The sequence below is a fragment of the Phyllostomus hastatus genome, unplaced genomic scaffold (genome assembly GCF_019186645.2).
Source record: "Phyllostomus hastatus isolate PE091 unplaced genomic scaffold, TTU_PhHast_1.1 phas_scaffold_78, whole genome shotgun sequence".
Lineage (NCBI taxonomy): Eukaryota > Metazoa > Chordata > Mammalia > Chiroptera > Phyllostomidae > Phyllostomus > Phyllostomus hastatus.
The window spans coordinates 21440539-21466869 of NW_025334041.1; the positions used below are offsets into that span (position 1 = coordinate 21440539).

Below are 26331 nucleotides of genomic sequence, written 5' to 3' on the forward strand. Positions count from 1 at the left end.
CACACAATGGAAGGCATTCTGGATTGTGATAATAACTCTAGGGGAGAACATTCTTTTAAAAATCAGAAGGTTGAACCAAACATTAAAATAATCAGAAGCAATGGATTTTATTAGAGATGTTGTCACTGGCAGAATAAGGTTATTAAGTCAGGAGATTTGCTGGCTGCTTCTGCTATAAGTGGTCATTTTGGTGGTAATTTTTGTATGTTAAAGACATCACATCTAGTACAGGGCAGTGAATCGAGCTAGGAAGCAGTCAAGGTTAACATGGCACATTGGTTCCTTGAAATTCTCCCTTCACAATAAATCTCTAGACCCATCATCATTGCAATCTAACCTGCTTATTCTCTACTGCATTGTGAAGTGCATATTTAAGAGGTCCCTCCCTCTTGGCATTGTTACTTTTCAAAAAGATATTTATGGAACACATGAATACTTCCTTAAGCCACATTTCAGGCTTAATAAATTTCATCTTACACAAGGGACAAACATGGTAAGTCTAGACAGATTTTTTTTTTCATTTTAGCTTCCCTGCTTGAACTCAAATCAAAGGAAATAGCTGTATTACATAAAATGCATTCACTTGTGGAAATGGAAATGTTTTGATCTCTATTAAATACTGGAAATTTAAAAAAAGTTTGAATGTACTCTGAAAAGTGAGATTATTTTTACCCTCCTGAATGACAAATCTTTCTGAACAGGCTTTCCAGCAATTAGTCTTGCTCTAATGCTATTTCTACACTGGCAAGATGAAGTCTGTTACTTGCCAGATCTCTAGAGAATATGGTGCTTTCTGAACAGGCACCGGTATTTGTCCAAATGCCAGAGTATATGCTTGTACTTGGCCAGTGCAGAAGCAGCAGAAGAGGCCTGAAATATTCTCATTTTGATTGGATTAGGTGGGTGATTTCTCTAAGGAATCACTGCTTAAGTTTTCTAAGAGTCACAAATTATTAAACATAATGCAAGGAAATTTGTGGGTTATTTTGACTATTTACTGAATATTGCATTGTTTGGCAATATTGAGAGTCAGAAGAAAGTAAAATCATGGGCCCGACTCTAAGGGAGACCATAAAGGCTGTTTTCATCTTAGAATCTCAACTTAATAGAAGAGATTTATGTGGTACTTCAAAATGGATTCTTAGAAAACTATTTTTACACATACTTCAGTGTGTACACATGTTATTTTTTGATAGTCTGTCAAATACTTGTGTAAAACTTCCCTTAAAATACTTTGAAAAGAAATTCTATTTTTCTTGCCAGAATCCATGATGATTTTCATAATAATCTAAAAATTTTTGTTAATATTGTCTCCATGTATCTCTCCTATCAAAAGGGAAAAAAACTGGCAGCTTTTAAATAATTCATTTTTATTAGGTTCAAAGCCTTCAGAATAGTCTGTTCCCTCTTCTGTCTCTTTATAAGAACTTCAAGAGAAAGGCCTTTTCAAAGAACACCCTGTTCAAGTAGATTTTCTTTGCCATTCTAGAAACATAATTTGGATGTCATCTCATAGTCTGACTCAATTAAAGCACGATCAAATCTAAGTTTTCTTTTTTCTTGGGCCAAAATCAAACCTCCCTTTTTTATGGAAGTAAATATATAGGACAATCATTGTACCTAGTAATCAATTTACTCCTTTTCTCAAACCTTAGTGCTTGGCTGTAGAGTTAGTTAAAGACAGTAATGTGGTTCAATATGGATTTGAAATGCCTTCTTTGTTTCTATTTAGAATTTTTTTAGATTCTAAAAAAGATTCTCTTTTTAGGTACTAATCTCATATTCATAATAATAATAATTTCAAATTTAATGTCAAATACATTAAATACTTTTGTCTCATAATATTTAGGTTCATGGCACTAAATAGAGCTATAGATAATAACTGAAGAACTGAGCATTCAGGTAGAGATGGTAATTTTATTTTACAAAGTTAGTTCCATATCCAAAAATGTTGTAAATATTAAGTTATTCACATGTATAATAATAGATATTAATATATTGTTTTATAGACTAAAGTGTTTTGAAATATAACCTCGATATATTTTCAAAAGCTTGAGACCACTTTTGTTTTAGGAGTAGTAATGGTAATAACAACAGTCATGTGTCCATTTCGCCAGTGAGAAAATGAAGTGTAGAGAAGTTAAATGATTTATTCAAATTCATATGTTTTATAATTTACAGAGAAAGCTCTTAGATTCATATCTCATAATTCTACATTTCTTACTAATTTCACCATACCTTTCTTCATATCTGTCAGGTGTAAATGTGAGTAGGATTCCCAGACTGCAGAATCTGTAAACATATCTCATCTGAAGATGACTTGCTGAAGCTCTGCTCAAGTAGCCTCCCAATCTTCTTCCTTGGCCTCAGACTGGGCCCACATCTAACAACAATGTGAAAACCTTAGTGACTTTCAAAATCATGGTCTCCTGCAGACCAGTACTTTGCTTCACTCTGGTCTCTGCAATGTTTCCAACCATAGACTCCGAGTTAGAATCTGAGCTCACATTACTCATAGATGACTCCAGATAATAAATGTCAACCACACTGTTCACTCTGGTTCCACTCCCATGATGTGTTTCTAACCACTATTCTGCCTACACCCTCCTTCTAGCTCGTCAGAGATAAATTACTACTGATTCCTTTCCTTCTTTAGAGGATATGCTCATTTGAGAGGACCAAAATGATAACGAAAACAGAGTGCAAGATTTTGCCTTCACACATGCCAGTTAGTTTCCCTTTTTATAAAAGTACTTGTAGGCCCTGGCAGGTATGGCTCAGTGGATTGAGCACGGGCCTGTGAACTGAAAAGTTGCTGGTTTAATTCCCAGTCAGGGCACATGGCTGGGTTTTGGGCCAGGTCTCCATTTGGGGGCATGGGAAAGGCAACCGATCACTGTCTCTCTCACACATATTGGTGTTTTTCTTCCTCCCTTCCCCTCTCTCTAAAAGTAAATAAATAAAATATTTTTTAAAAAGTACTTTGTAGTTTTGCCTCACTATTTATTTCCACAATAATAGTGTGAATTTCTTAAAGTCATAATAAGAATTTGTGCTCAAAGCATTAATTGTCAAATGCCCGTCATTTGAATGAATTGTCTCCAGTACCATACACCAATCATACTGGTGCCCATGATAAGGTGTTTCTTTTATTTTCTTAATTACTCATTTTGTATTCACAAAGACATTTTAAAGGCCTCAGGTAATAAGAAGCATAGGAGACTTTTATTTGTTGGAAAGTGTGGTTTGGCATAATGTTTCACAATGGATACTATAAAACTAAGCATTTCTTTATTTTTCCCTTTTTTATTCTCTTCAACTAGTCATTATCATTGATCAAAATCATTCAAGAGAGTGAGATCAAAGTAGATATTTAGGTAGTTGTGGTAGGTGAACGTTTATGGTGACTATGTCACATTTTCTCCAATGCATAAAGCATTTTTTGAAGTGAATTGTATGTCTATTACAATACTAAGTGTTTGGAGATTGCAATAAAATTTTGGCTATCTGAAATCAGACTTCTTACACCCCTATTCACCTTGAAAGAACATAAACACAAAAACAAGGGTCACAATTCCTGGAATGCAAAGTCTAATTTTTAGTAACCCATCTAAAAGAAGGGAAGACCCAAAGATTACATTTGATATAAGAAAGCAGCCAAACAACAAATTCTCTGATTCTCTGACAAGAACAAGACCCTTTTTTCACATGAAACCTAAGAAATGTTAAGAGAAACCACATTAAGCAAAACATAGGCAAACAGATGTGAAAGTATGTAATGAAAGAGATAACACACAGCAAAGAACGATCCTTTGGACCCTGGTGGTAATGGTGCAAGTGAACATTCTGCAGTGACGGAAGTGGTGAATGCAGCTGTAATGCTAAAGACAATGCGTAATGATGAAGCACAATAGGAAGAGCATCTTTGCTGGTAGAAGGACACGGTGGTTCTGGACTCCAAAACTTGCGGAAAATATAAATAGAAGTGAGTGTCACCACCTTAAAAGAAGAAAAGAAGCAAAGGGACAACTAACCACACAACAGAACCTAAAGAAACAGTCATCGAATACTTCGGAGGACTGAGTAATGGACAGCGGAAACGGCAAACATGCACGAATGCTTCTCGACCCATGAGTAGTTTGCATACTAAACCACTATGCTCTGAGAGTCTGGAACATCTGCAGCTCTGTGCACTGGCAGTTTTTATCCACTCATCAGTCCTGTACCAATAAAAATCATATGTATAATGCCAGCTGTCCATATATTCCAAAACAACTATTAATGATAATGATGCAATCTTCCATCATCAAGAAAGTTTAAATCATGTCAAGTCTACCTACATGAAGATTGCAAGAAAACATGTAACTCTACAAAATGTCCATGTCCCAGTTTGTGTAAATAAATCACAGAACTATCTCAGAAAATTGAAAAGTTTCTTGTGCAGAATATGGGATGAGGCAAAAGTTGGTATGCAGTTGTTCATATGGAAAATAATACAAAAATTAATAAATACTACAAGAATAAACCCTGTGTTTTGTGTACTTGCACCTGTAAACCTACTTTTGCCCCACCCTATATTTTATCCCTTCAGTATTTCCATATAACATAATTTTTGTACTAAGGCATGTAAATTAATTGGTAGATGACCTTTCAACCCAGTTCCAAGTAGTGAATTCTCCCTCCTCTGAATCAGTCAGATGTGAAGAAGAGGACAATGTATGCTGCCTCTTTCATTCAGTGAAGAATCTGTATATTTCTCTTCAGGCCCTGGTCTTTGGAGTTTCATTGCTCGGACGCTTAGTGGATACCTGCATAGCCGGGCAGCTTCGTCTTAGGGGAGCTGGGTGTGGACTGAAGCATATTGTCACTCTCATATGAGATGCAAACAGAAGCACTTTAAAACGCAGTAGTTTTCATGTTCAAACATTTTTAAAATAAAATAATGATTCTGTTTAAATAAGCTATCTGCTTTGAACTACACGTCGTACAGGTTGTTGAATCATCTGCTATTGGAAGAAGCCCCATCAGCAAAGCTCTAAACAGCCTTTTGGTCAATAGGCACGAAAGCTGGGGTTCTTGTGGCTTTGGTTTGAGTCTGTATATCATCTTGGCATTAGATCCCAACATGTAAGTTTTAACTAATAACACCTACAAATCCATTATTAATTGGTTCTTATGATAAGCCAACATGCCCTTTTTCCTTATAATTTAGATTAATGGCCTAAAATGTCTGTTGTATGTAAGGTTTTCATCATTCAGTCACCATGCAAAGCTAAACTTCTGCATCCCTTGTTTTCTATAAGATATATTATTGTATTTTCACCATGCCACTAATTGCTTTTCTTCTTGAAACAAATAAATCTTCAGTAAAATGCAGAATGCTGTTTGGGACTTCTCAGTTAACAATTTGTCAGCAAACTAAACTTTGGGATTTGTCATTTGTTTACATTTAGTTACTATATTTAAAATATATTATTTTCTAACCAATAAAGGCACTCTTTCATAAAAAAGAAGAAAATAGCATTTTTACAAACATGTAAGGTTTGCCTGTTCTGCCATTCTCCAGTGACATAGTCACATAATTACAGTCCAGGAGAGCCAGCCTTAGCTCACACACTGGTGATTCACACTGGGAAAACATATTGAAGGCAGTTCTTCAAATGCGTATTTTATAACCACGAAATTTTATGTTATTGAAGTGATATATGGAGTAGCCTGCATTGCTTACACTGAAGTCATTTTATAGGGGGAAAATACACTTTTAGGAATTTAATAGGTTATGCTTGTGTGTTCAAGGATTTTACTTATCTTAAATTCACTGATATTTTATTATTAATTATATTTTATTATTGGCTAAATAATGTGTGTCTTTGTTTCTTTCAGATAAATTGATGTAAATGATAAATTAATTGAACGAAAAAATGACTTTAATAGACCCCAGAATCTAAAATATTGCATGTTTGGTAATTGTGCATATTTATACATATGGTAGGGTATATATTTGTACATATAGTAGGATATTGTTTGGATATGGTAGTTCTCTAAAATGTTTTCACTTATATGGATTTCACAATGCTAAAATTCTTTAAATCTCATCAACATATATTATTTGAATAGAAAAATTTCTAATAAAATATTTAACATTGTTATATAGATCTTTGCACATAAAAATATATTTTGTTTTCTTATATTTATTACAGAAATAATGTGATGATCATTTAACTACTGAAAATAAAAAGCTTAGTAATAAAACTATAAAGCAACATTTTATACCAAATTTACTTTGAGTGACAAAGATTATTTTAAGAATTTTTCTAATGTATGAACAAGAAAGAGAGCAAAAGATCGGATAAGAATAAGAGATACTAGTGAAAATATTTTATCATTGTTTTCATTACCATAAATCAAAGAGACTGTAAAATTTGCCTTTATGTTTGGAAGAACAAGCTTTTTATTGACTGCCTTTCATAATTAATAGCATTTACTCTTTAAATCAAATTAGTCCACTTTTCCTATTAAAGCCTTACTGTGGGATCATTTTTTAAAGCACAAAATGACCTTGACAAAAATGAACGATCGATAATATGTTGATTAGGAGTCTATTTGCTCTAATAGCGAGTGTTTCCTTCTCGTTAGTTCCTGTTGCAAAACTCTCCAAGGTCGTAGTTCATTACTATCTCCTGGCAGTGGTATTTTCTACATGGAGAAAAAGTTGACCCTACTGAACAAAACACTGATGGATTGACTTAGTCATATATATGGATTTTTCTTAATACTTCTTTAATCAGCTCATTTTTTTAATTCAAGATTGTGTTACAGGATATCCATCAATTGGTCAGGAAGAGGAGAACAGTATGCTGTTGAAACTAGCATCCTCAGAAGTTCTGGAGTTAGACTTAATCAATGAGGGGTATGGGAGCCATGTTTTATTGCAGAAAAAGAAAGGCTTAATGTGACTGAGGTTTCAGAAAATCAAAATATGAGCATTAATGGGGAAATGGATAGCAGTGAGAAAGTGTACATATTATAGCAAGCTATTGGGTGCTGATCATTCTGCATGTTGATAAATGAAGTTAGAGAGGGTTGCACATAAGCCACTGGAGTTTTTGGAGAACGTAAGAAATTTTCTATAAAATGTGGTACTACTTATTACAGAGTAGTCTTCCTTTGAGAGTAACTTGAACAAAGGAAAACAAATGTTTAAGTGGCAGTACAACCAACAAACAGAAACCATTAATGACATTGTCTTTATCAATAATATATGTGGACTAGCTGGTCTAAGATAAATCTAGTCAAAGAAAAAAAAAGTTTGCTTGGCTAGCCAAGGGGAATAAAGGACAAATGAGGTGCAATTAAGCAGAGAACAATTTAGTATAATTCTAATAGCCAAGTCTTTAATGATGCTTTGGTACAGATGAATTTGATTTAGAGATATCTCCCAAGTTAAGTTGTGGAAACCCATCTCTTCCGTCACTTAAGTTTGGACAGGCCAAAGTTATTATGCTGAATGAGAAAATTGGAACCTCGGAGAGGGACTAAATGACCTAATTGATCTTCTTTGCCATTACTGATTTCTAGATACTACTATGAATTAAATGAAAAATAAAGGTCAATTTTTTGCTATTTAAGATAAAAGAAATGAACTGAACCTACAAGTTCTTACTTTTTTTTCATTCAGTATGCAGCTGTGTCTACCGTCTCCTCTCTTTTTGCCTGTCTCGTCTGACTTACGTTGTTCTCAGTCATGTGCTTTAAAGTGGTGTTCACAACCTTCATATTAAAAATCCCTTCAGAGAGTTTGAGTGCAGTGTTTCTAAACCTAAATAGTAGACACAGAGTTTCTTGTCCTAACCTAGAAACAAGTGTGTCATTGGGAGCTATAAAAACATTAATTATCCTTGGCTGCTTCATAAGCAACTGGTGGACCAATAAGATAGTGAAATAAATGGTGAGGGGAAGGAAGAAAAGATAAAGGCCCAGAGATGTTGTATCAGCTAAATTGGCAATATAGATCTTGTATGATCTTTAGAAATTAATTTGATACCATGGAATAGGGCAACGGAGGGGGAGCAAACTTTTTCTGGAAGGTCCAATTAGTAAATATGTAAATTTGCAGGCTAGTATGCAAAATTAAGGATGTTTTATACATTATTATATAACAAGAAAACAAATTTCCATACTTTTTACTGGTAACATTAAATATGTAATACTGAGTGCTTATTTTTGTAATACTTGTTTACTAATAAGAATGGATTTCTGATTTGAAAGAGGACCATTTTGCTTATCTCTGGTTCAAAGTTGGAGTTCCTTGTCATGAAAAGAGGCCTGTTTGGCTCCGTAAGCCATTGTTTGCCTAATCTTTTCCTAACATGCCTTGACGTAGGGTATAGCTACTTTTGCAGAAGTGTTGTCTCCTGTGTTGTATAGAATAAAGGTTCTCTAATCTCTTAAATGTGATCAAATACCCTTGAATTATTATTCTATTCATTGTGATTGTGTATCAGTCGGAACCACTTTTTTGCCAGGGGGATTACGAACTTCCAATAAGATTTGACCAAAATTATTTATTTGTGACCAGTCTCCACTCCCTAAGGGCAGGCAGCGGCACCAGATCGGCCTCACACAGGGATTTCACTTTAACAGTGCTCCTCACAGCCCTGGTGAGACCTGAGTAGTGATCTACTGAAAATGGCCTGATCTTTTGCTGCAGAGACAAAGTAATAGTGTTAATTTATATTCCTATACATTCATTTTCGTACTGATTTATTTATACATTTTTCCCAATAATCATATTTTAAATACATGCTCCGTTCCATTTCACTGGTAATTATTATGATGCAGAAATATGGGATGAGTGCTTTTCTTCGGCAGATGATGGCATCATGGTGTAAACTAGCCTCTTGCTGACGGGCAGTGTTGCCTAATAGTGACACTTTCCAGGCAAAGGCTATACTCTTATAACTTAAAATGGTTTCAAGAGGCAAATTCAACTCTATCAATATAACATTATTCTCTATATAAATTGGTGTTTTTCAAATATATCAGCATACAAATGCAGCAAATAAAAAGTTAGAAATTTTATATGCATTAAAAATTTTCAAATCAGACAATATCAAAAGCATATGCTAAAAGTTTTTTATCAAACAAGAAATGGCCAGGTATTTTTTTTTCCCTCACGCTACCTATAAAGCGTTCTTCTGGGAAATACATGAATTTTTTGAGTTATTGCTCTTATTTAAATTTTCAAACAAATTAACTAAAACAATATTTTAACAAGGATATTAGAGTGTAATCCTACATGAAAACTCAATTTTGTAAAAAAGCTCAGTTATTTCTGTGTGATTCTCATTTGTACAATTAGCAGAGTCTAACAATATATGTTTCTTAAGTTACCTTGAGAATACAGTTAGCATTTTGCAATCACTGCTAAAGAATTAGAAGTATGAATTCCAAGTGTTCATATATCATATTTGAAAAACAAAAATAGCCTCGTTGCATGGTAGTTTAAGTTACATCTTCTATCTTCCCTGGAACCTCACCGCTCAGGAAGGATGGAGAGTACGAAGGATCTGAGCTCTGTAGAGATAGTTGGCTTGGCTTGCCAGCACCAAGCTCTGAGTCAGGCTGTGACCACAGACTTACTCAAACTGCAGCAAAAACCAAAAGAGATAAAACTATACATCTCCACATATTGATATTTAATTGAAGTCTTAAAATAAATTAATGTGATATTTTTACTAAATTTATTATTTTAATCATAAGAATGCCTTTAATGAGCCAGTGGAGATAATAAATTGTTAAAATTAGTGTATACTAAGTTTAATTTTGATTTTTAATTTTAATTAAAATTAAATTAAAACTTTTAATTTTTCCCAGTGACAGATTACAAAAAATTTAATTTCTCTCTAATTTAAGATCTAATCTGTTTAAAGCTGAAACAAACTTCCCAGAAATTGAAGAGTTGAGTGATTAAAGAAGGAAACAGCAAAAATTCTCTCCACAGAACAAGTCATTTTACTACTCTAAGTTAATATCGCTTAATTAAATCACCTTTTTTCTTAAATTACTATATTTTGCAAACACAGTCCATCTAAATTCTGTTGTGCTATTTTACTTAATTATATCTCTCCTTTTCAATAATTTTGTGATAATTTTACTTAAGTAAAATTATGAGAAAGATCTCAATGAAATAACCGAAAATTTTTTTCATTTGTTTTATCATAATTGTCATTTTGTTGAAGAAATGTCTGGTGAGCTATAAATACCTACATTTGAAAGTTCCAAATAATCATAATTCATCCATTTTTTTGTGTTTCTTACCAAGAAATCAATAAAATGTCATAAGAATTAAGCGTATAAAATAGTTCAAAGATAAATTATTATTTCATTATAACTTCCTCATATTAATCTGGGAAATATGGATGGAACTTAAAAGAGAGTATCAGTTCATCAAGTTGAAAAAGGCAAGTGAAAATTAATTCCTTCAAGGAATTATCTTTTCCCCAACATTCTCTTCTTCCAAGATCCTCAAGAATGTCATTATCAAATTATTATAGCAACTTATTAAAGTGAAATGAGTAAGAGTGTGAGAGATTTCCATTTGCCGACAAGGAGAAAGGGAAGCATTTTGGTTTATAGCAGCAGAGACTAGCTTTTCCTGCTTTGAATCACACCGATACTTAAACAGAAATATTAGACAAGGATTAGGAGGTCTAAAGAACGATCCTGCAGCACGTAGCTTTAGGAATATCCTAGTTTACTTAGAAATGAGTAAGTAGTATTTCCTATCTCGAAACAGCAGTGATAAATGCCTCCTCACACTTAAATGACTGCCTGTACCCCCAGTCAGGGTTTTTAGGTCATTTGCCAACCAGTACAACTGTGAGTTGTAACGTCCCCCTCGCTGTGTTGGAAGTGTTTCACCGTAAACGGGGTAGAATGGGATGGCCTCATCCTTTAACTTTAACAAGGGCTGCTGATGGATGTGGTCCATTTAAATGTCCAACAGAGAGCTGGACTAGATAACGAACTTATTATTCCTCTCGGAGGATTATAGGTTAGTCCCGAAGGAGTGCAGTAAACCAGAGCAAATCCATATCTACTGGCTAAACAATAGCCAGAAGGCTGACTAGAAATATTGATTTACTTTCTAGGCCATTTAGGCCTTAATGGCAGAGAAAAGCTGAAGTGCTGTTTACTTTTCTGCCAGAATCGACCAAACAACCAGTCCATTTTTTACAGGTTTTTGATTGATTTCGCTTAGAGGAATTAGAGGTGATTTATTTTTAAGCTGAAAGCAACTCGTAAATATCTTCAACTGCACAGGTTCCCTGAGAGGAAATGTTAAGTGGAAATACTTATTGAGGAATACTTTGTTGCAAATCAATGGGAATAGGTATCATGCCTCACTAGGAGCAGTCAGATGTCAGACACCTTTCCAGAGCCCTGTCAGGACTATAATCTCATCCCTTCAGCTCCTCTCCTTTTGAAAGCTCTCAAGTTCACCAAGCTTGAATAAATTTAATCGCCTGACTGAATTTCAGCCAGATGCACCCTGCTGTTTTCAAAGGGTCCTAGATGGGACAACATAATGGTGTGCAAGGCTCATATGGAGCATTTTCGAAGTTTGATGGGTGAAAACAGTAATTTATCACACAAGTGGCAATTTTCCATGATTCCTCAATCCCATACACAGAAAATGTAGAACTCCAACAAAGGAATGAAGCAGACACACAAAAGAGGGCTCATCCCAAATGCTCCCGTGCCAGTCTGACTTTTAAAAAAGACATCGACTCTCACATCGGCGATACCATTGAGAGATGCGCTCCAACAATAACAACAAGAAATAATTTGTGATTTGCTGTTCAGGCTGGCAAGGTGTGAGGAGGCTAGAGTGAAGGAGGTCGTCCGTGTTTTAAATGACCTTTCCAGGAGTGCTTGCCTTCATGTTCAGAACGAGTTAACAAAGGGCTAAAGGACAGCACTTGAAATTCTATATAAAAGCTCTCTACTATGTTGGCAGGAGAGGGAGAAGGAAGTTCAAGAAGCTTCTGATTTCATCTCTGTGCTCTTTTCTCAGCTGTCCTCACCACATCCACATCTTGCACATTTGTTTGAAATGGTGCCGTTTAAGAAAGTGGCCAGTGTTCTTTCTTTTCTCCACCTTCCTGAAAGAATGTTAAAAATATATAATATCAATTAAAATCAATGCTGAAACTTGGCATTCATCAACCCACTCATTGTTAAACCTTTCAAAGATGTACAGTCATCTTTCTTTCATAATATTTTCTCTTCCTGACAATAAAACCATAGTTACATATTGTAGAAAATTTCAAGAACACATTCCATTTTAAATATTAAAAAGATCATCCATAAACTCTTCAGCTTAGAATAAGCACTGTTGTCTTTATATTTTTCTTTCTAGTCTTTTCCTTTTTGGCTCAGGTATTTATGTAAATTTGCTTAATATTTTAAAAATCAGAACAACTGCATATCATTTTGTGAGCATTTTACATCCTCAGAAGAGGCTCCTCCTTCAAATTGTGGTACCAATATTTCCTAGGAGTGGGAGCTTAAAAATGGCACTCCTCTACCTGACAATACTAAGCGGTGACATGGGAATAATACTAGATCACTTCATTCCTGTGATTGTGTTGAGAGGACAAAAATGTGAAAAAAAGGGGGAAAAGGTACCATAACAGGAATGCTGGTCTCAATCACTTGAGTTTGTTGCTGAAAAATTGTTTTACGCGAGTCTTCCATGTATCTTACTTTCACAGTATAAAATTCAGCTCCGCACCTGCTTTCTGCCATGTCTCTTAATTGTCATTAGAGGGACCAAAGAATAGATGAAGGGTCCTGTAACACAGACCTTTAAAAAAGAATAAATGTAACAATTAATTAATGTTAAAAATCTTGTTGGTTTATTTTTCCCCTCTTTCGTTCTTTACTTTTCACATGGATACGTTTGATCAGTTCGAGGAGGTCAGGCCTCCTGGGAGAGAAGCTGTCCGTGTGTGTGCTGGTAAGCGTGAATGGCCACGCTTGCTGGAGTTCACCAGAGGCATAGCCAGCCATAGCTCTGCTGTAATTACTGTAGACCAAGGGCAGGGGTAATTTATGGGCTGACAAAGTACACTTTCTTTCTCACTTATCTATTGCCTTTCACTAGAATCTGTGCAACTATTTTAGCAACTGGCACATGGCTCTGTCATGGCTGCTGTGGCAAAAAAAAAAACAAAAAACAAAAAACGAATTACCTTATCACCACAGAACTATCTAGATGAATGAGGTTACTTAATTAGAAGAGGATAGTACTTGATACAAAGTCACGTGTTAGGGCAAAGGTGAAAATCAGCCTAGGCTCCCTAAGTATAGAGGTGTGAGACATAAAATGACATAAGAATTAAGTGTATAAAATAGGTTGAAGACAAATTATTACTTCATTATGACTCCCTCATAGTAAGCTGGGAAACATGGATGGCACTTAAAAGAGAGTATCAGTTCATCAAGTTGAAAAGGCAAGTGAAAATCCATTCCTTCAAGGAATTATCTTCCCCAAGACTCTCTTCATTTTTCCTCTCATCCTGGGAATTTAAATGGAGATACTTGTGAGGAACAAGTATAAAGCTCAAAGAAATTTTTCTAAAAACTCATTTCTGAGTGAAATAGATCAGTGAAGAAAACAACAGCTGTTATCATAGAGCTGAACTGGATTTGAAAATGCTAGCTTAAAACAATGATTAAAAATGCAATACTGCATGATGACATTAGAAGCACCAGTTCAGAGCGGAATTTCCCACACGCCATGTGGGACTGTAGTTGAAATATATTAATCGTTCCCATATTCAAACAAGTTCAAGTAAGTCCCACAACCTTCACCCTTGGAAACTCACATTCAGCATAATATTTTCAAGGCTTCGTGAGGTTTTTGTATCTTAGTTTTTACTAACCTCTCACTGAAATTCTTTCCTTCAATTTGAATGAAGACAAGCTCTAACAATATTAGCAGTAGCTGAAACTTTGTCCTTAAATAAGTCATGTTTTCATATTATGAAATATTATTTATATTCATTACTATTTCTAAATGATGGTGGGTATTGGATGCACCAAGAGATCTTATTATTTAAGGAATTAATAAAAATACTTGCATTGATATGGCAGAAATTTATTTTTATATTTTGATAATTGCACTTCAGTAAAATTCGTTTGCCCTTGAAACCTTATACATTTTGTTTTATCTATTAAAACAGCATTATTCCGAGGAGGGTGCTGTCAAAACTCTGTCACACAAAGAGCAGTTTAAAAACCTTTGCTATCGACAAGCTCATTTAACTCTGTCCAACCTAGTAATCTCCAAACTTCTTTATTCAGTGATCCTTTTATTTTTCCCAGTGATGACCACATTAGAATGAGTCATCTAAGGAACACTGTTTAGAATATTCTGGCATCACCTTTGCCTCACTGACCTACAGCATTTTCCCTCGAACTCTGTTTATAGTTGGCTGCCTCAACAGGAAGGATCGTGTGCTGAGTTCACAGAATCATTAATATCCTTCTATACAGTGCACTTCCAAGATGGTGATATTATAAGTATCTGTCCCCCAGTTCTTTTGGCTGTGGGATCCCTTTCTCTTTCAGAACAGGACTTAGGAGCTAGCATTGAGCAGGAAATACGCATGAGATATTGTGCCAGTCCATTTTAAGTGATTAATGGGAAGCTTTGAGCTACTATGTAAGTGCAGGTAAAAATCATATTTTTGTTTACAGAAAAAACAGTGAGGGGATATGGCACAGCTTCTACCGCTGAGATAGAATACCACAAGACACGTTCCTTTTGAGAGAAGTGATTGATTATTGGCAAACACCTGTTCAATCCTGGGGTTTTCTCATTTTCCACAGGTTTTCTTAGTGCTGTTTACATTTAAGGCCAGAGAGTTCTTTATGATGGACAGCTGCCCTGCACGTTGTAATAAGATGCTTAGCAGCACCCCAGGCCTTAGCCAGTAGATGTCAGTGGCAGCTGCCTCCTCCATCCCCCAACCTGCCCCAGTTGTGACGATTGTGATGACCAAAAAATTGTCTCCAGATATTGGCAAATATCTGCTGACAGGCAAAATGGCCCCCTCTTGAGAACCACTGGAGTAAATGTTTAGCTTATAAGAGGGAGACATTTGCCATTCTCTAAGAATGAATCAGTAAAAACTGATTAGTCTGCTAAATGATTAAATATTATAACTATAAAAATATATTTTCCAGGAGAGTTCCATTTTGATATACATTTGAGATATCAAAAACATATTTGATATACTTTTAGGTACTCTTTCAACCTTCTTCTAAATGTCAGGGAGGCTCAGTTTTTCTTGTATTTACTTTGTTATGCTTTATGTCAAGGATCAGTAAATGTTTTTCTACATTATTCCAAATACTCAATATTTTAGGCTCTGTGGGTCAGACATCTGACACAACTACTTGATTCTGTCATAAGTGACTGAAGGCAGCCACTGACAGACAATATATAGATATTTGAGAGTGGCTGTGTTTCAATAAAACTTTATTTACACACATACAAACACAAAAGCAGACCAAATTTGACCAGCAATCCATATTTGGCAGCCCTTGCCTTAAATACGATGTAGTAATTTTAGGTCTAGAAAAAGGAAAGGTGCTCTCTAAGAAATGCTACTTCATGTATTTGATATATATTTAAGTAATCTTTAAACCATATTATATTCAAAATGCCATTATCTCTTTTCTAAAAGTTTGTTTACATGAATTAATGTATTAGCTTGGCCTATTCCTCACAGATTTGTTAACATTTTGGTATCTTGTGCTTGAAACTAAGGTGGAGATGACGAAGTGGGCTGTTACAGAAATGCCAGGCAGTGCATACCTCATCTCTAAAAGCCTCTCAGTCCGTGATTAATGATGACCTAGACAGCCGCGAAATGTAGTCAATCTCCGTTCTTCTAAACAAACTGTATGCTTTATTAAAACACACCAGTATGAATGCCAATTAAGATGTCCTGTGTCAACAGGCTATGTCTAATGACACCATTTCATAGCCATGCTCCCCTCCTTCCTTAGAGTTTGAATTCCAGGTATAATTCAGGGTGATAATGGATTCAACTCAAAGACAGCGCTTCCTAGATGCTTGCAATTACACGTGGCTGAGTGAGTTGGGTTATGGCCCATGAAACATACAAAAGTGGTGTGTAGGACATCCAGGAAGGATGTTTAAAAAGTTGATTCAGGGAAGAGCTTCTTTTTGCTCACCTTTGCTTCTTCATTCTGCTGGTCTGGTATGTTGATATGAGGGCTGGAGTAACAAAAGCCATGGTAACTATGAGCATAGAATGCATACAGTGAGGATGGCAGAACAGTAAGATAGGAATCTGGGTCCCTGATGATATTGATAAATGAGCACACAGGCCTGCGTACCTCCTGAGGGCTTCTAAACGGAAAATAAACTATCTCCTTTTGGGTAATGTGGCTATGGATTTTATGTTTTATGCTGTAAAATCTAATGACAATTGATTAGATCCGTCATGAGTTTGAATATAATTGTAATACTCATTTGATGACCATATGAAACCCTGACTTCTAAGCATTACTTTAGGAGCTGGTATACCTCAGACAAACAGCCAAGGCATCAATCCCAAAAAGGAAAGAGGTGGGGGACAAGAAATGATATTTAAGGACCCTGTGTTCTCCTCAGATGTTATTCTCTCAGAGTGAGTGAAGCCATTTGAAGTAGAAACTATTCCTGAAAAAAAAAAGTGGTTCTGTTGAATCTTGTTTTTACTATAGATCTTGCTTTTCAGTTCACTCCAAAAGAAAAGAAGGATGTTCTTACTCAGAACTCTCAAAATAGTGCCAACAGGGCAATCAGAGAGGAATGAAGCTGCTGAATTACTTGCCTTACCAGCCCAGTGTCCTCAAGGATCCCCTCTGGGCTCTTCCTCGCCCTGTATTCCACCCTGGCGGCTCAGTGAGCCACTGCACCCAGCTGAGAGTCACCACCGTTGGGCTGTTCAAAGACTCGGAGATGTCCCAGCAAGTCTTCTTTTCTCGCCCAGACACCTTCTGTTTTTCCTTCTTGACCTATAGCTACGGGGAAAAGGTCATGACAATAAAAACTCATAAGCTTTATGGTCCTCCATTGTAAACATTCCACTGAAATTCTTAATTTCCTAAGAGCTGCTTTTCTGGCTTGTAATACTCCCTTAGTAAGTTTACCTAACTGGTCATACCTGTCAGTAGGATGTACAGAAATTACTCTTGAGAATAAGTCAAGTCTGTGCCTTTTACAGGACCACCTGTACTTTAGGTTTTATAAACTCAGGGATGTGTGTGTATGTGTGAGTGCATGAGTGAAGTTGTGCCCATGATGCAAGTGTTGAAAAGATCACTGAAAATGGATGAGCAGAAATGCTGAAGGAAAGTGTATTTGAACCAACGAAGAGGCACGCTCTTCTCTATACATTGTATGTGCCCTGATGAATAACAGTGGCGGGCAAAAATGCTCCTGTTTGAGTATCTGCACAAGTATGCTATTAATTATGGGTAATTATAGTTCACAGAAGTCATACTCCACTCCCATTGTCTAAGTCACTCTCTCCTGCTGGCTCCATGTGCAGCCTTATGTTCTTGAGAGAAGCATCCAGGCAGCTGCTGCCAGCCCATCAGAGGTGAAATCTCAGGTGAAACCTATCTGCAGTCCCAAGACTAAGTTGCCTTGGAAAACTAAGATGGGGAAAAGAGATGGCTGAATTTGAACCTATGTGCTATGCATACCCCAGGGCACAGGAAGAAATCACACTGACAAAATGAAAAGATTGTAATTATTGCACAGAATTGGTAGAATCAAAAACCAAAGCTATAGGTTTTGGGTGCTATTTCACTTGAAGCACAGATGGAAACTGAAATTGCAGTAAACATCATCACTATCCTGCTGAAACCAGTATTAGGGAAAGGTTTGTGATTAGGCCATGGCTAAAAATAGAAAGAAATGGAGAGAACGCCTACTTTCTGGAGACCAAACAGAGGCATTCCTGAAAACTGCATGTAACTCCAAGGGGAATCTCTCAGTTTTAAGATCACCCTTTCAACTCCTGTAATTTCCATATCCTCATATCTAACATGTTTATATGAATTACTACTATCTCAAACGGTTACTATCTGATTTAAATAAAATAATACATGTAAAGCTTTTTAAATAGTATCTGGCATAGAAGCCACTTGATAAATCCTTATTATCCTTAGGGCTGCCCCTGAGGTCCTCAGGGCCTGGAACAAAAGTACAAGTGGAGGTCCACATACCATATATGTACATATTTAAAGGTTTTAAATCAATCTATCCAACTTGCTTATTGATGTTAAATAAAATAGGCTCTGTCTGATAGTTTGGCATAATGACACAGAAGGCCAATTTCCAGCTCTTTAGAGTTTCTCAGCTGGCAGTGGCAGCACAGAGGAACTAGCCTCTGGTCCCAGCTCTCAGAGTGAACTTCCCCCACCTCTAGCGTGGTCCCGCGCTGTGCGGAGTTTCACTGTCACCTGCAGGGCTCCCCAGTCTGCACGGATCTGCTGCACAAGGCAGCTCCTTGGCCAACGCTTGGGCCTAAGAAGCACATTCTGCTGTGAGGAAAGAGGACTTCCTGGGCTCTAGAAGTGGGCATGGGTCTATTTGGGCAGAGATGAAAAGAGGAATTGTTGTATTAAAAGCGATCGTTTCAAGTCAGCTGAAGTCATCAAACATCCAGACACTTGACATCAGTCAGGGGTCCCCCCCCACCCTCTTTCCTTTTCCTCTGAATCATCAAATTTCTCAAGTTCAGGCAAGAAACGGAAAGTGGGGAGAAAATAACTCCATGATTTCTTTGAGGAACTTAATGATGGATTTCATCATAGAATTTCTTGTAGCAGGGGTGTGTGAACTGGAAAGTTGGTTCAACAAAAACGATTTTGTACATAGTTACAAATGATGAAAGAAATAGGTACTCTTATTTAAAGAGGGTTTGAAAAAACAAACACTTGTTAAATTCAGCATAATGAGAGAAGAAAATGAACCCAGAGAAATGACCTCCAATTACAAGTAACAAATTTAGAAAATGAAGAGATCTAGTATAATGGGAAAAAGCCTTAAAACATGTATGTGGCATAACTGTCTACAGTACTCTTAAAATAAAAGAATGTTGGTATAAACTTTTATAAAATTGTTTTTTTTCAAATGACATTTTCTCAAATCTTATTGTGAATTTTTTTTTGCATTTTAAGTAGAAAGCAAGATTTTTTAAAAATTGTGCTCAGCTACAGTTGTCCTACCATTTTCCCCGTTGCTCTCCCCTATCCTACCCTCCAAGTCCCCCTCACAGTCAATCTCTGCCATGGTCCATGACCATGACTCCTCTATTTGTGTTCTTTGACTTGCCCCTTCCCTTTCTTTTCCCCGTTATCCCCCTCTCCCCTCCCCTCAGGTTACTGTCAGTTGATTCTTTATTTCAATGTCTCTGGTTGTATTTTGCTTGCTTGTTTGTTTTGTTTATTAGGTTCCACTTATAGGTGAGGTCATATTGTATTTGTCTTTTACTGCCTGGCTTATTTCACTTAGCATAATACTCTGCACAAACCCTGACAAAACACCAATGATATATTTCACACATACGGAACAAATATCTCAGAATTTATATGGAACCATAAATGATCCCAAATAGCCTCAGCAATTTTGAGAAAGAAGAACAAAGTAGGAGGGATCATAATACCTGATATCAAACTATGCTACAAGGTCACTATAATCAAAACAGTCTAGTACTGGCATAAGAACAGACACATAGATCAATGCAACAGAATAGAGAGCCCAGAAATAAACCCAAGTCTCTATGGTTAATATTTGACAAAGGGGGAAGAAGCATAAACTAGAGTAAAAAATAGCCTGTTCAACTAATCTACACAGCTACATGCAAAAAAATGAAACTGGACCACCAACTTATACCATACACAAAAATAAACTCAAAATGGATAAAAGATTTAAATACAGAGTTATTATTTTCAGTACATATCTCATCACATGCATTCACCTAAATCTATGAGTGTTTTATACAAAAAACTTGGGTTGAGAATTGGGGGAGGCAGAGGAAAGTAAAGGGAGGATAAACTGGGATGTAAGCAGACTTGACTTGGGGTGATGAATACACAATACAATATACAGATGATGCATTGTACAGTTGTGCACTTGAAACCTATGAAATTTTATTAACCAGTATCACTCAAATAAATTCACTAAAAATTAAAAATGAAACAAAAAACATTGGTTCAGGCATTTGATGTTAGCCCCTAATGGAAATAGTCAATGTATCTATGATAATTATTAGATAATTTTCTTTCCTTTATAAAGACTGATTATATAATTATGTAGGGTGTACTTGTCTTTTTGAATTACTACAGATCCCTCTCTACTACATTTTTAAATTTATATTTTGGAATAATCTTAAATTTATAGAAAGTTTGCAAAATGGTATAGGGAATTTCTATATACCTTTTATAGTTTCCCCTAAAGTTAACATCCTACATAGTCATGATTTATTTGCCAAACTGAGAACCGAAAGTTCAAAACTAAGAAATTAACATTACTGTCTTTTTGACTGTTTACATGGACAAATGGATCACAACGTCATCCTCTCTGCCTCTAGATATAACTGACTCTCTGAAGAGAATCAGTGTTCATTCATAAATAGGCCAACTTCAAAATTAGTAATGAGGAAAAGGGACCTTGTGGGCCTGGACTTAAATTCGTCTGTCTTCCCTTAGTTTCTGCTTTCAGGGGAAGCTTTTCTCCTGTGCAGCCGTATAGTACATGCAGTTTTGGCCGGGCCATCCTGGGTGAAGACTCAACTATCTGAAGAATGTCTGACTGGGTCGCTCTGGGACACTTCAGTTGCCCTGCAGAATCACAGGGAACACTTAGAAGGCTGGCAGATCCAAGAAATTCTCATTCTAGGAAATCCCTTTCTGAATCAGAAAGACAAAAACTTCAGGCCATCATCAAAGGCACATTCTGCAGAAGGGACATTATTGTACTGCCTACAGAGCCACTTCAGAAGGGACAGCCCAAGCCCCTGGAGGTGAACAATTCTGCTCATAGCCGAGGGGAGCACAGCACCCCCACAACCACCCTTGTTCCCCAGGGAGCTGGGAACCGTATCTGTCTAGAGTCCCCAGAAGAGACCAGGGATCCAGGAGAAAGGTCCAACCAATGCAAAGTATATGATTACTTATGGGAGACAGCGTGCATTGTTACCAAAGATCACTTGGAGTCCTGGCTAGGTATATTGTTTTAGTAGACACTATTTTAATGCACATCGTTTGGAGCTGCATTGCTTACCAAGTTTTAAGTACATATTACCAGTCTTTACTAAAATGACTGAAGTACTTCCATACCTGTCCTAGAAAAATAAGAATGTTCACTGGGAAGTTTCAAAATAAAAGACAAAAGCATGGCCTTGAAGAAAAGAAAGTCCATACTTTAAATGATAAAGCAAATCAAAAAAGTTTAACAAGACTACCATCAATGCAATTTTTCATTTTTCATTTTAAATTAAATCATGGGAATAAAACAATTTTCTTTTTTCTTTCTCTCTTAAGAGCTTAGTACATTATAATAGATATGACATTGAGTGATTACTAAATTAATGAAACCATTGTTAGAGTTCTCTACAAGTTTAGAGATAGATTTATAAAAGGTACATTTGGCTGGCTTGCTGCTCAGGCCTCTTTTTGTCTCTTTCCGTTTTGAAACTGCCTAATCAGGAGACAATTCCACACAAAGGGTCAAAGGATGAAATCCACTGAGAAAGACCTCAGAATATCATGATGCAAAATAAGGTTCATGGTTGCTGTAGCATCATCACTTGAACCTGCAAAACTTATGTGTCCTAAATATTGGCTTAAGTTACAAAGGTCACATGTGGCTTTGTGCCTTGGGTCTCCTGGAAAATTTGCCCATGACTTCGGGGGCCAGGAAGGGGCCCTAAAATCTCACACCATCAGTAAAATTTCTCTTCCAAGTTTAGTCATTTGTAGAAAGCCTGCATATACCTCAAGGAACAATATTATGCCCCAGCTAATGTGGCTCAGTGGATTGGGCATCCTTCTGCAAACCAAAAGGTTGCCAGTTCCATTCCCAGTCAGGGCACATGCCTGGGTTGCAGGCGAAGTCCCTTGTTGGGGGCATGTGAAAGGCAACCGATGGACGTTTCTCTCTCCCATGGATGTTTCTCTTCCTCTTGTTCTCCCTTCCTTCCCCTCTTCCTAAAAATAAATAAATAAAACCTTCTTTTAAAAAAAGGAACAAGATTACAATTTGAATGTTTGATGAACCTTTCATCAATCTGTCTGCTTAGAAATCTCTAAGTGCTTCTTACCCACCTTAGAAAATTATTTAGCACAAAGCATTCATAAAATGGCTTTACATCAGTTTAGCATTAAAATAAGCGACACCCATGCTTCTGAAGGATCAGGGCATGAGGAGGATAAGGTTTTATAAGGCTTTTATAATTCCATTCCTTCAAGTTGAGAGCATTGTAACAATGGTTTCATTAATTTGTGAATCATTCAATGTCATCTCTGCAATAAAGTACCGGACTTTTAATGGGCTTAGGGAGAGAGAAAAATTATTCCATGATTTAATTTAAAATGAAAAATTGCATAGTTAGTAACTTTGTTAATTTTTTTTTGGACAGAGTTTGGTCAAATCTCCATGTCATGTAAGGTTATTTTTGTGATGAGAGTATGCATGTTTTCATAATCCTTGTGATAAGAATGATAGAAAATATGTAAAATATTACATAATGGATTAGGTTACTTATAGAATTAAAGAGTGTTTTGAGAAATATAAGAGGTTACCATGGTGGCTTGCAGCAGTTGACTTCAAAGATTACTTTCACCGACCTCCGATTTCAGCCACAGCTGCCTTGGGTGTTGTGCCCACTCGGACCCACCCCCAGCTGCCAGCCTGCTGCATTGCTGACTGGGTGTCCACCTGCTTTCCACGTTAGAGCCTTACTCTCTGGGCAGAGACAAGAAAGGCAAGAGAGAGCCACTTCTGTTCTCTTGTGTCTTAGATCTCTGCGTAACAGGTGTACAGCCAGTATCTTTATGAGTAGAAAACTAAAACGAAATCATTATTGAAACAAGTTTGAGCCAAGATTTCAAACCTGGTCTCTTTGCTGTCTGGTCTGGTTCAAATACTAAGACCCTCATGTTGAAGCTGGAAATGTATTCATTCACTTATTCAACAAACATGTACATAGAACTTAGAACATGTGGGCACTGAGCCACGAAATAAAATCACTGGTCTCGAGGAACTTCTAGTCTTTGGGAGAGGGAGGCAATTGATAGGTGAACTATCAGTACATCACATGGTAGGTAGTTCAACAGAAGAAATGTAAGGCAGGGGATGCCAGTCAAAGGTGGCATTTAAATAGGCCCCCAAAATGCATGTGGTTATTGGGGAGAAGAAAATTCTAGGCAGAAGGAATGGCAAGTAGAGGGAGTGGAGAGAGGTCTGTGACTGGCCTGAGCAAAAACTCAGAAAGGAAACCAACCTGACCTTGAACTACCAATTCTCTCTGTCTCAAGGTTTTTCCTTTTGTAAAATTAAGGTCATACTGATAGCAAAGTCACTGTGAGTTGAATGTGGCATTTATGTAAAACACATAGTATGTGTTCAACAAATGTTAGCTCTTACTGTTATCACTCGTTCAGTTTCACATGTTGAAGGAAACCGCAGTGAAGGTTTTGGATTCAGCATATTGCATATTTAGGTGAAAATGAAAACTGTTACCCTTTGTGGAAGGCTCTCCCAGCAAAGGTGTGGCTTTTCCTCAGCCTTCGCTCGCATTAACAATGGTCTGGTTCTGTTGTTCTTCTTGCCTTGGTGTGTGGCATGTGCCATGTATGAACCCTCAAAATTTTCTCTTTGGGGTTGAAGGGGAGGACATTTTAAAAAACCTGTCTAGTCACAGAGGAAAGTATGGGATGCTTTATATGTAGAAGAACTGATTTAGTTTGGGTCATCTAGGGCTAAAAGTGAAGAAAGATTTTTAGGTGAAGAATGAGAAAAAAGAAACTTTTTTTAGGCAGAGGGAGTATCATAGGTAAAGTGTCTGTCCGCTCCTTAGGGGACATCTAGCAATGTCTGGAGACATGTATGATTGTCACACTGAAGTGCTATTGGCACATGGGAAGTTGAGGCCAGGCGTGCTGCTAACCATCCTACAATGCATAGGACAATCCCCCACAACAAAGAATTGTCTGACCCTTAAGCATCAATAATGCTGAGATTGAAACATCCTGCTCTAAGGCAAGAAAGTGTGTTCATTGAGGAATGAAAGGAGCCCCCTGTGATGAGCTGTTATCGGCACAGAGGTGTTAAGACAGGATCTAGATCATATAGGATTTTGTAGGTTTAATTAGATTGTATCCAAAACTCAAACAAAGTCACTGAAGGATAATCAGGATGTATGGGGTTGGGGGGGGGGGTGCAGTGAGGGCACAGAGGACAGACGGTGATGGCAAAGCTTGATTTACATGGGACAGATTACTGTACCAGGAGTTTCAGCTGAGGCCCATTGCAAAGGAAGCTGCTAATACAGAACCAGCGGGGAGACTGTTTCTGCACTCTTCCGCACACAGGTGTAAAAGAGCCAACTGGTGGCAGTGGGAAGGTTTTTGAAGAGGATTTCCCTGGAGGGAAATATGCTGTAGGTTCACTTTAGCCCTTCAGGTGGAGGAAGCTCCTACTATCAGCACCTAACCCAGAGTGGGAGAGGAGGTTAAGGAGATCTTTATATGTGTCCATGCTTCGTGGGACAAGTATGAGTCACATCTGAAAGGTAATGGGCAGGAAGCTGACTGAGCAGGCTGAGATGGCAGAGCCGAAGACTGCAGTTTGGAGGAGTACTGTGTTCTCTGAGTTTGCCACAGCAAAACACGCAGCGGGAGGGCTGGCTGTATGAGGCTGGGAGTAAAGGAGGGGAGACCATGAGCTACTATAGATTGTTTTTTTACATCTGTCAGAGGACAAAGTGGCCTCAAGAGAAGGGAATTTAAGTTAGGTTAGCGGCCATCAGGAGATGGGGACAAGGTCAAAAGGGACCAGCTGGGATGGCAATGCTCTCGACCGAGTCGAACTATCTGCAATGCTGTGGGTGAAGAGGGAGAGCAGTGTAGTGTGGAATCTCTGAAGAATGAAAGAGAGAAGTAAATTTAAAAAGATGAAGAAAACTGGAAAGAGCAGTGGGAGTGTTCCCCTGCGATACACATCAAGATCTTGCTCTCCTTACCTCCAGATTGGAAGAGGCAGAGAACAGGGGTGGAGGGAGCAGGAAGAGCAGTCCTCTGTCAGACGTGACTGAGCAATGCGCCCTCTCCTCCCTTTTCTTCTCACACACTTTCTTCTTGCCTCAGCCGTCGGATAGGTAGGACAGGAAAGAAATTTTGACTTTAAATTAGGTTAGGAGTTTTTATCAAATTAGCATTTTAATTAATGAACTGAAATTTTATTTTGAGCAAAGACCTAATTATCTCTTTAGAATAAATTTAAAGACAAATTTGAAAAATTATTTCGTTTGTGATAACATTACTTCAATTGTTTGAATTCAATATAATAGTTACTGGTTCACAAATGGTCAAAAATGGCTCCTTTTTCAAGAATAAAGCACCAATGCTTGAAAATACATCTTATAGCATGCTTTGGATGTGATATGAAGTGTTGTGTCAAGCCCAAAGCAAGGGTGATTGGAAAACTATAAAAGAATTTTTTTCCCATCATGTTACAAATTTTTCCACAAGCACAGGAATGCTGTGTTTATTCTGTTCAGCCGTGGATCCAAGTTGATTAGCACAGCCACATACTGGAGCCTTGCCCTTCCGTGTGCAAGAAAGGAAGAGAATTCCAAAGAAGCTCATTTTGGCAATTATGTTCAATCCTGACATGACCCACACTGTGGTCGTTAGCATCTCATTTGTCAGAAGGAGCCGCAAACATGGCCCCGTTCTACCATAAGGGTCCCAGGAGTTGCATAGCTCCCAAAGGAGTGAAAGTGAAATATATTGGTGCAATAGTCAAGGCAAGTGGTGATAATGACTTGGATTAAAGTAGTAGAAATAGATACAGACAAAACTAAATGGAAATATTTGAAGGGTATGCTTGAATAAGTCCTTTTAGACCCATAATTATTTTTAAAAAACTTACCATTTATGCTTTCTAAGAGAGTATGTGAACACAATGTGATGACATAAAGTAATAGTTTAATAAATATAAATGTGGTT

At 37.1% G+C, this 26331-nt stretch overlaps 1 protein-coding gene and 1 long non-coding RNA gene across 3 annotated transcripts in view; one reads left to right on the top strand and one right to left on the bottom strand.

Annotated features, from left to right (window-relative positions):
- Positions 1 to 26331, top strand: part of DGKB (diacylglycerol kinase beta) — a 597575-nt gene that overhangs the window by 392155 nt on the left and 179089 nt on the right. The window lies entirely within an intron of this gene.
- Positions 6428 to 25469, bottom strand: LOC123811615. Its single transcript, XR_006784407.1, has 3 exons — positions 25344 to 25469; positions 16925 to 17109; positions 6428 to 12167 (listed from the first exon to the last, which is right to left on the bottom strand). It is a non-coding gene; the product is annotated as an uncharacterized LOC123811615 (long non-coding RNA).